Genomic DNA, 9,302 nt, shown 5'->3' on the forward strand with positions numbered 1-9,302 from the left:
GGCAGTCGACGGAGGAGCTGACCTGCTCGGTGGGCTTCGGAGGGAGAGGTCGGCGAGCAGGAGCGGTGCGTTTGGGCGGAGGCGGAGGAAGGCGGGGAAGAACGGGCGGGCTTCGCCGCGGCGCCGGGCGGATGATGCGGGGATCGCTTTTCAGCAGTTCGAGCAGACGTGCGCTCGGGTTGGGGTCGGACCGTCGGACAAGAATGTGCATGAAAAAGAATGCGAAGAAAAAAAAATCCACCCCTCCTGCTGCGACCTCTCTCTTTTCCTCGTCTCCCGCTCCACCGCCGAGAGGTCATCGAGGAGTCGGCATCGATATCTGAGACGAGTCGCCCTTGCCCGCCGCCGAAAACTCGTGCCTCTCTACAGATCCCTCTCGCCCTCCTCTTCGCCCATCCAACTAGATCGAAATTTGAAACTCGTCGTCCCTCTATCTCTGTCGGTGCTCAACGGAAGATGAGGACGACTCCTCGCGGCGATTCCCCATGGTCCGCAGCAGCTCCTCCTGGCGATTCCCCGTGGTCCTTTGCGGCGGCGACGGCTAGGTCAGTCCTCTTTCTCTGGCTCACCCAATTTGCCCGGCCCGGCAAGCTAGGGTTAGGGTTACCAGCTCGTCGTCGCCGCTCCGTCATGTTGCAGTTGTTGCTATTACCCGCCGCCGGTCCCATGTGCTCGGGGCCGACCCGTACTGATGTTGTTGTTCGTGGCTAGCCTCCTGTGTGTTCGTGCTGCTGCTGCTTACTGTGCTCATGTGTCGTGCTTGTGCAGCTGCAACGAAAAGACAATGGGGTGATGGGTGCCGGGGGCAGGCACTGGCGATCGATGGAAGGCGATGTGGAGGCCGGCGGCAGGAGCGGACTAAGCCGAGGTACTGCGTGTAAGAGGACATGCTATTCCGGGCTTCCCCGGCAGCATGATTCATGATAGGGTAGGACCTGGTTGTGGCCTTCTTCCGCGATTCTTAGGCTCTGTCAGCCCCAACCTCCGTTACGCCATTGACGATAGTTACGGCCACGATCCCTCCGCCGTTGACGTCACATGGCACCTCAAAACGCAAATTATCAGCTCCGCGGAAGCTGTCGACTGCCGGATCGGGTACGTGAACAACTGCGTCCATCCATCTTGCGAGTTAATTAGAATAAATAAATGCCCAATTAATTCCAGTTACTTTGCAAATTCTGCAGTGCAGCCTGATGTGTGAAGCGAGAATGTTTGGATCTAGTGGTAGAAGTCCTTTGAACGTGGACAAATCAATACCAACATTGATATGGTTCTTACAATCTTTGTGTACAATGTTTTTTCGAGGAGCAAGTAGGTGGAGCACATAAGTGAGGTGATAGTCCAAACTCTGACTAGACTAACTCTTAGCATCTCATAATGTGATGTCTATGGGAGATGGAGCACGCCGCCTCGTCGATGCATGAGCCGGTGCGGTCTAAATCAAGTTGTGTGTGTCTTGGTGAGAATTGTTGGTCTGGTTTGACCATATTTTTGGACTGCATTTTGTGGTTGCGAAGGAAATTGTGTGCGGTGTACGATCTACACTGTATGTGGATTGCAATAGCTGGATTGATGGTAAGGTTTGATCAATGAACATCAACATAATTTACAGTTTGATTTAGCACTATGCATCTTCTTGCACCGATTTAGGGCCAGGGCCTAGAAAGAAAAAGGGAATTAAGTCAAGTTCATAAATCTGTAAATGTAATTATTAAGTCGTTACCCTGGATTTTTTCATGGTCAAATTGCCAATGCAGTAAGGTATTGACACTTATTCCATCCGGCATGCTAATTATAAACCAATTGCTTTTAATTCTTGTGGAATACATACTAAACATAGATATAATTGAAAACATGTCACATGTTTTAGTAAATAAGCACAAGATGAAGCTTATAGAGCAATCATCTGACGGACATCCGACTCTTGTAGAATATCTAATAGACACATCCACCTACTAAAACAGATCCACAATTTGGAGTATCTCATTCATTGCTAGCATAAGAGAGGCATGTGTTGTTGTCTTGTTTCATTCTTTGCAAAATTCTACATCATGTTCTAATGTTAGTATTTTTTTCTTTTACTAATTTTATAGGGGGTAGAAGGATTCTTCTCGCTTCTCTTCTGCTTAATCTCCTATTACGTGACAGCTTTAGCTTTGACTTTCATCTCTTTGGAGTTCCCTAAAGAATCACTTTGGGTAATGCTTATTGCCCCCCAAACTCTAAATTGTACCAATGAAAAGTAATTACTTTGAGCAGAGAAGAGGAGGGCGCGAGGAGCGACATGGGGACGTGTGGCTGGGGCGTTTCTCTTGCACTAGGGTTGGGAAGCGATTTTGGAATAAGTAGTAAGTAAGCTTTCTTCTGAATCTTGTAAGTTTCTGCATTTTCATGTTCTAATGTTAGTATTTGTTCTTTTACAGATTTTATAGGGGGGTAGAAGGAGAGTTTGTGCGAGGGTGAGGTGCGTCGGTGGTACTGGTTGAACCCATGGAAGTTCTTAGCTCATAACTGCTATGAAATCTACACAAAAGTTTGTGATTTTGTTAACCTGACTAGAGCTTGATGACCTGCTCGGTGGGCATCGGAGGGAGAGGTCGGCGAGCAGGAGCGGTGCGTTTGGGGGGAGGCGGAGGAAGGCGGGGAGGAACGGGCGGGCTTTGCCGCGGCGGCGGGCGGATGATGCGGGGTTCGCTTTTCAGCAGTTTGAGCAAACGTGCGCTCGGGTTGGGGTCGGACCGTCCGAAAAGAATGTGCACGAAGAAAATGCGAAAAAAAATCCAACCCTCCTGCTGGGACGTCTCTCTTTTCCTTGTCTCCCGCTCCACCACCGAGAGGTCATCGAGGAGCCGGCATCGATATCCGAGATGAGTCGCCCTTGGCCGCCGCCGAGAACCCGTGCCTCTCTACAGATTCCTCTCGCTCTCCTCTTCGCCCATCCAACTAGATCGAAATTTGAAACTCGTCGCCCCTCTATCTCTGTCGGTGCTCGACGGAAGATGAGGATGGCTCCCCGCGGTGATTCCCCATGGTCCTCAGCGGCTCCTCCCGGCGATTCCCCATGGTCCTCGGCGGCGGCGACGGCTAGGTCAGTCCTCTTTCTCTGGCTCACCCAATTTTCCCGGCCCGGTGAGCTAGGGTTAGGGTTACCAGCTCGCCGCCGCTGCTCCGTCATGTTGCAGGTGTTGCTATTACCCGCCGCCGGCCTCGTGTGCTCATGGCCGACTCGTACTGATGTTGTTGTTCTTGGCTAGCCCCCCTGTGTGTTCGTGCTGCTGCTGCTTACTGTGCTCCTATGGCGTGCTTGTGCAGCTCCAACGAAAAGACATTGGGGTGATGGGTGCCGGGGGCTGGCACGGGCGATCAATGGAAGGCGATTTGAGGCCGGCGGTAGGAGTGGACTAAGCCGATGTACTGCGTGTAAGAGGACATGCTATTCCGGGATTCCCCGGCAGCGCGATTCATGATAGGGTAGGACCTGGTTGTGGCCTTCTTCTGCGATTCTTGGACTCTGTCAGCCCCAACCTCCGTTTCGCCATTGACGATAGTTACGGCCACAACCCCTCCGCCGTTGACGTCACATGGCACCTCAAAACGCAAATTATCAGCTCCACGGAAGCTGTCGGCTGCCGGATCAGGTACGTGAACAACTGCGTCCATCCATCTTACGAGTTAATTAGCATAAATAAATGCCCAATTGATTCCAGTTACTTTGCAAATTATGCAGTGCAGCCTGATGTGTGAAGCGAGAATGTTTGGATCTGGTGGAAGAAGTCCTTTGAACGTGGACAAATCAATACCAACATTGATGTGGTTCTTACAATCTTTGTCTACAATGTTTTTTTGAGGAGCAAGTAGGTGGAGCACATGAGTGACGTGATAGTCCAAACTCTTACTGGACTAACTCTTAGCATCTCATAATGCGATGTCTATGGGAGATGGAGCACGCCGCCTCGTCGATGCATGAGCCGATGCGGTCTAAATCAAGTTGTGCGTGTCTTGGTGAGAATTGTTGGTCCGGTTTGACCATATTTTTGGACTGCATTTTGTGGTTGCGAAGGAAATTGTGTGCGGTGTACGATCTACACTGTATGTGGATTGCAATAGCTGGATTGATGGTAAGGTTTGATCAATGAACATCAACATAATTTACAGTTTGATTTAGCACTATGCATCTTCTTGCACTGATTTAGGCCAGGGCCTAGAAAGAAAAAGGGAATTAAGTCAAGTTCATAAATTTGTAAATGTAATTATTAAGTCTCATGGTCAAATTGCCAATGCAGTAAGGTATTGACGCTTATTCCATCACTCATGCTAATTATAAACCAATTGCTTTTAATTCTTGTGGAATACATACTGAACATAGATATAATTGAAAACATGTCACCTGTTTTAGTAAATAAGCACAAGATGAAGCTTATAGAGCAATCATCTGACAGACATCCGACTCTTGTAGAATATCTAATAGACTCATCCACCTGCTAAAACAGATCCACAATTTGGAGTATCTCATTCATTGCTAGCATAAGAGAGCCAAGTGTTGTTGTCTTGTTACATTCTTTGCAAAATTCTACATCATGTTCTAATGTTAGTATTTTTTCTGTTACTAATTTTATAGGGGTAGAAGGATTCTTCTCGCTTGCCTTCTGCTTTATCTCTTATTACGTGACAACTTTAGCTTTGATTTTCATCTCTTTGGAGTTCCCTAAAGAATCACTTTGGGTAATGCTTATTTCCCCCAAAACTCTAAATTGTACCAATGAAAAGTAATTACTTTGAGCAAAGAAGAGGAGGGTGTGAGGAGCGACATGGGGATGTGTGTCTGGGGCGTTTCTCTTGCACTAGGGTTGGGAAGCGATTTTGGAATAAGTAGTAAGTAAGCTATTTCTTCTGAATCTTGTAAGTTTCTGCATTTTCATGTTCTAATGTTCGTATTTGTTCTTTTACAGATTTTATACGGGGGTAGAAGGAGAGTTTGTGCGAGGGTGAGGTGCGTCGGTGGTACTGGTTGAACCCATGGAAGTTCTTAGCTCATAATTGCTATGAAATCTACACAATAGTTTGCGATTTTGTTAACCTGACTAGAGCTTGATGACCTGCTTGGTGGGCATCGGAGGGAGAGGTCGGCGAGCAGGAGCGGTGCGTTTGGGCGGAGGCGGAGGAAGGCGGGGAAGAATGGGCGGGCTTCGCTGCGGCGGCGGGCGGATGATGCGGGGATCGCTTTTCAGCAGTTCGAGCAGACGTGCGCTCGGGTTGGGGTCGGACTGTCGGACAAGAATGTGCATGAAAAAATGTGAAAAAAATCCACCCCTCCTGCTGCGACCTCTCTATTTTCCTCGTCTCCCGCTCCACCGCCGAGAGGTCATCGAGGAGCCGACATCGATATCCGAGATGAGTCGCCCTTGCCGCCGCCGAGAACCCGTGCCTCTCTACAGATCCCTCTCATTCTCCTCTTCGCCCATGCAACTAGGTCGAAATTTGAAACTCGTCGCCCCTCTATCTTTGCCGGTGCTCGACGGAAGATGAGGACGGCTCCTCGCGACGATTCCCCATGGTCCTCAGCGGCTCCTTCCGGCGATTCCCTGTGGTCCTCGGCGGCGGCAACGGCTAGGTCAGTCCTCTTTCTCTGGCTCACCCAATTTGCCCGACCCGGCGAGCTAAGGTTAGGGTTACCAGCTCGCCGCCGCCGCTCCGTCATGTTGCAGGTGTTGCTATTACCCGCGGCCTGTCCCGTGTGCTCGCGGCTGACCCGTACTGATGTTGTTGTTCGTGGCTAGCCCCGTATGTGTTCGAGCTGCTGCTACTTACTGTGCTCATGTGCCGTGCTTGTGCAGCTGCAACGAAAAGACATTGGGGTGATGGGTGCCGGGGGAGGTCACTGGCGATCGACGGAAGGCGATGTGGAGGCCGGCGGCAGGAGCGGACTAAGCCGAGGTACTGCACGTAAGAGGACATGCTATTCCGGGCTTCCCCGGCAACGCGATTCATGATCGGGTAGGACCTGGTTGTGGCCTTCTTCCGCGATTCTTGGGCTCTGTCAGCCCCAACCTCTGTTTCGCCATTGACGACAGTTACGGCCACAACCCCTCCGCCGTTGATGTCACATGGCACCTCAAAACACAAATTATCAGCTCCGCGGAAGCTGCCGGCTGCCGGATCAGGTACGTGAACAAGTGCGTCCATCCATCTTGCGAGTTAATTCGCATAAGTAAATGCCCAATTTATTCCAGTTACTTTGCAAATTCTGTAGTGCAGCCTGATGTGTGAAGCGAGAATGTTTGGATCTGGTGGTAGAAGTCCTTTGAACGTGGACAAATCAATACCAACATTGATGTGGTTCTTACAATCTTTGTGTACAATGTTTTTTTGAGGAGCAAGTAGGTGGAGCACATGAGTGACGTGATAGTCCAAACTCTGACTGGACTAACTCTTAGCATCTCATAATGTGATGTCTATGGGAGATGGAGCACGCCGCCACCTCGATGCATGAGCCGGTGCGGTCTAAATCAAGTTGTGTGTGTCTTGGTGAGAATTGTTGGTCTGGTTTGACCATATTTTTGGACTGCATTTTGTGGTTGCGAAGGAAATTGTGTGCGGTGTACGATCTACACTGTATGTGGATTGCAATAGCTGGATTGATGGTAAGGTTTGATCAATGAACATCAACATAATTTACAGTTTGATTTAGGACTATGCATCTTCTTGCACTGATTTAGGGTCAGGGCCTAGAAAGAAAAAGGGAATTAAGTACAGTTCATAAATCTGTAAATGTAATTATTAAGTCGTTGCCCTGAAATTTTTCATGGTCAAATTGCCAATGCAGTAAGGTATTGACGCTTATTCCATCAGTCATGCTAATTATAAACCAATTGCTTTTAATTCTTGTGGAACACATACTGAACATAGATATAATTGAAAACAAGTCACCTGTTTTAGTAAATAAGCACAAGATGAAGCTTATAGAGCAATCATCTGACGGACATCCGACTCTTGTAGAATATCTAATAGACTCATCCACCTGCTGAAAACATATCCACAATTTGGAGTATCTCATTCATTGCTAGCATAAGAAAGCCATGTGTTGTTGTCTTGTTTCATTCTTTGCAAAATTCTATATCATGTTCTAATGTTAGTATTTTTTCTTTTACTAATTTTATAGGGGGTAGAAGGATTCTTCTCGCTTGCCTTCTGCTTTATCTCTTATTACGTGACAACTTTAGCTTTGATTTTCATCTCTTTGGAGTTCCCTAAAGAATCACCTTGGGTAATGCTTATTTCCCCCCAAACTCTAAATTGTACCAATGAAAAGTAATTACTTTGAGCAAAGAAGAGGAGGGCGCGAGGAGCGACATGGGGACGTGTGGCTGGGGCGTTTCTCTTGCACTAGGGTTGGGAAGCGATTTTGGAATAGGTAGTAAGTAAGCTTTTTCTTCTGAATCTTGTAACTTTCTGCATTTTCATGTTCTAATGTTAGTATTTGTTCTTTTACAGATTTTATAGGGGTGTAGAAGGAGAGTTTGTGCGAGGGTGAGGTGCGTTGGTGGTACTGGTTGAACCCATGGAAGTTCTTAGCTCATAATTGCTATGAAATCTACACAAAAGTTTGTGATTTTGTTAACCTGCTAGAGCTTGATGTTCATGTCAGTCCTTTATTTAGATGTTAACCTGCCATTCCTTTCTAGACGATGACTTGATGTTCTTCTACTAAGGTGGTGCGTCTAAGGTTTCTCTACTTGCTCACTGACCATTCAGTTCAACGACGGCCCATGCGGTAGAATCGAGGCTGCAACTCTCACACTTCAAAGAGGAAAGGAAAACATGAATACTTCTTTGTGACTGTTACATTGAGATTGCAATCTTACAAGGAGTGGCTTAATTAAACCTGCTAATATTGTGATTGTTACATTGAGATTGCCAATCTTACAAGGACTATTATTGATTGTTCAATGACTCGTTTGTTAATTTTGATTTTAATTATACTGTTGAACAACTTAGAGATGTCATAATATAATTATAGCAAATATATTATGGTATATTTCCTACAGAGATCAAGCAGAGCTGATATACCGCATTTAGATAACTCTGTGCAACAGTGTGGAACTATCTCAAGTACATTTTTTCTCTTATAAAACCAATGAGAGTGAGTCCATTATGTTTTGTTCTGTGATACAAAAGGTTGTAGACAACTTCACAAGAAAAATCATTGCAGCTTGGTCTTGATGATTACAGTTTCAATTCGTTATACCAGTCTAGCACACGTGTTTCATAGACTTACTGAAATATCTATTCTTGAACCTTACAGAAGTGGGCTCCCTCTAAGAAAAATAGTATATGAATGGATTATTTAGAAAGAAAGATACAGTTGCATGCAAGAAATGGTTGGAAGTGATTAGTATCTTCTAGAAGGGAGATTAGTTTGTTGATGGTACAGAATGGGGTAATTTTTTGTGATTGATTGCTTTATTGCTACCGAATATTTGCGACGTTGGCATGTTTGGCACTTGTTATTGTAAGTTCTTATTTCTTCTGGCTTGCCTTCTACTTTATCTCTTAATAAATGACAACTTTAGCTTTGATTTCGTCTCTTTGTAGTTACCTAGAGAATTACTTTGAGTAATGCTTATTTACCCCTAAAACTCTAAATTGTGCCAACGAAAAGTAAGTACTTTGAGCAGAGAAGAGGAGGGCAGCAAGGAGCGAACATGGGGACGGGTGGCTGGGGCGCTTCTCTTGCACGAGGATCAGGAAGCTGGAGTAATCCAAGACTGGAAATGACCCTCTTGCTCTTAGGAATGATACTATATTTTTCAGTCATTTACTTTTTCCACTCGATCAAGGTTCGCTGTTACTCCAGGTAAGAACTATGAATTTCCAATAGGTTGTAAGTAAGCTATTTCTTATGAATCTTGTAATTTTTTGTATTTTGGAGTTCAAGAGCCCCTGGTTTGCTCTGGCCTCGATCCAAACATGTTGTCAGACTTTTAGCCCATGGGCTTGGTAAATTGAGATCAAGATCGAGAGACGTCGTTGACTTTCAACCCAAGGCCTCAGTAAAACGAGAGAACGAGAGAGCAGTCAGGAGGCGACGGCGACTCCGGAGGAAGGATGCAGAAGCTGGAGCGTCATCTGTGGTGCGACACAGTGCAGCAGTCGTCCAAGATGTCGTGAATGTGGAGCGAAGCCATTTGGAGTGAATGACTAAATATGCAATCCCAGACTACATAGCAACTAGGAAGAGTGTTACCTTAATGTTCTGATGATGTCTAGATATACATGTAATAAAATCTTATATAATGGGATGG

At 46.4% G+C, this 9,302-nt stretch overlaps 1 long non-coding RNA gene across 1 annotated transcript in view; it reads left to right on the plus strand.

Moving 5' to 3' along the window:
• The window catches only part of LOC119285984, a 29,409-nt gene extending 20,387 nt beyond the window's left edge, over positions 1–9,022 (plus strand). The window contains exons 4-10 of the long non-coding RNA XR_005140110.1: positions 769–1,095; positions 1,185–1,333; positions 2,260–2,348; positions 2,424–3,638; positions 3,728–5,611; positions 5,835–7,411; positions 7,492–9,022. This is a non-coding gene — a long non-coding RNA (uncharacterized LOC119285984). The remainder of the gene's footprint in view (positions 1–768; positions 1,096–1,184; positions 1,334–2,259; positions 2,349–2,423; positions 3,639–3,727; positions 5,612–5,834; positions 7,412–7,491) is intronic.
• Positions 9,023–9,302: the final 280 nt, after the last annotated feature.

The sequence above is a fragment of the Triticum dicoccoides genome, chromosome 4A (assembly GCF_002162155.2).
Source record: "Triticum dicoccoides isolate Atlit2015 ecotype Zavitan chromosome 4A, WEW_v2.0, whole genome shotgun sequence".
In the NCBI taxonomy this organism is placed as follows: domain Eukaryota; kingdom Viridiplantae; phylum Streptophyta; class Magnoliopsida; order Poales; family Poaceae; genus Triticum; species Triticum dicoccoides.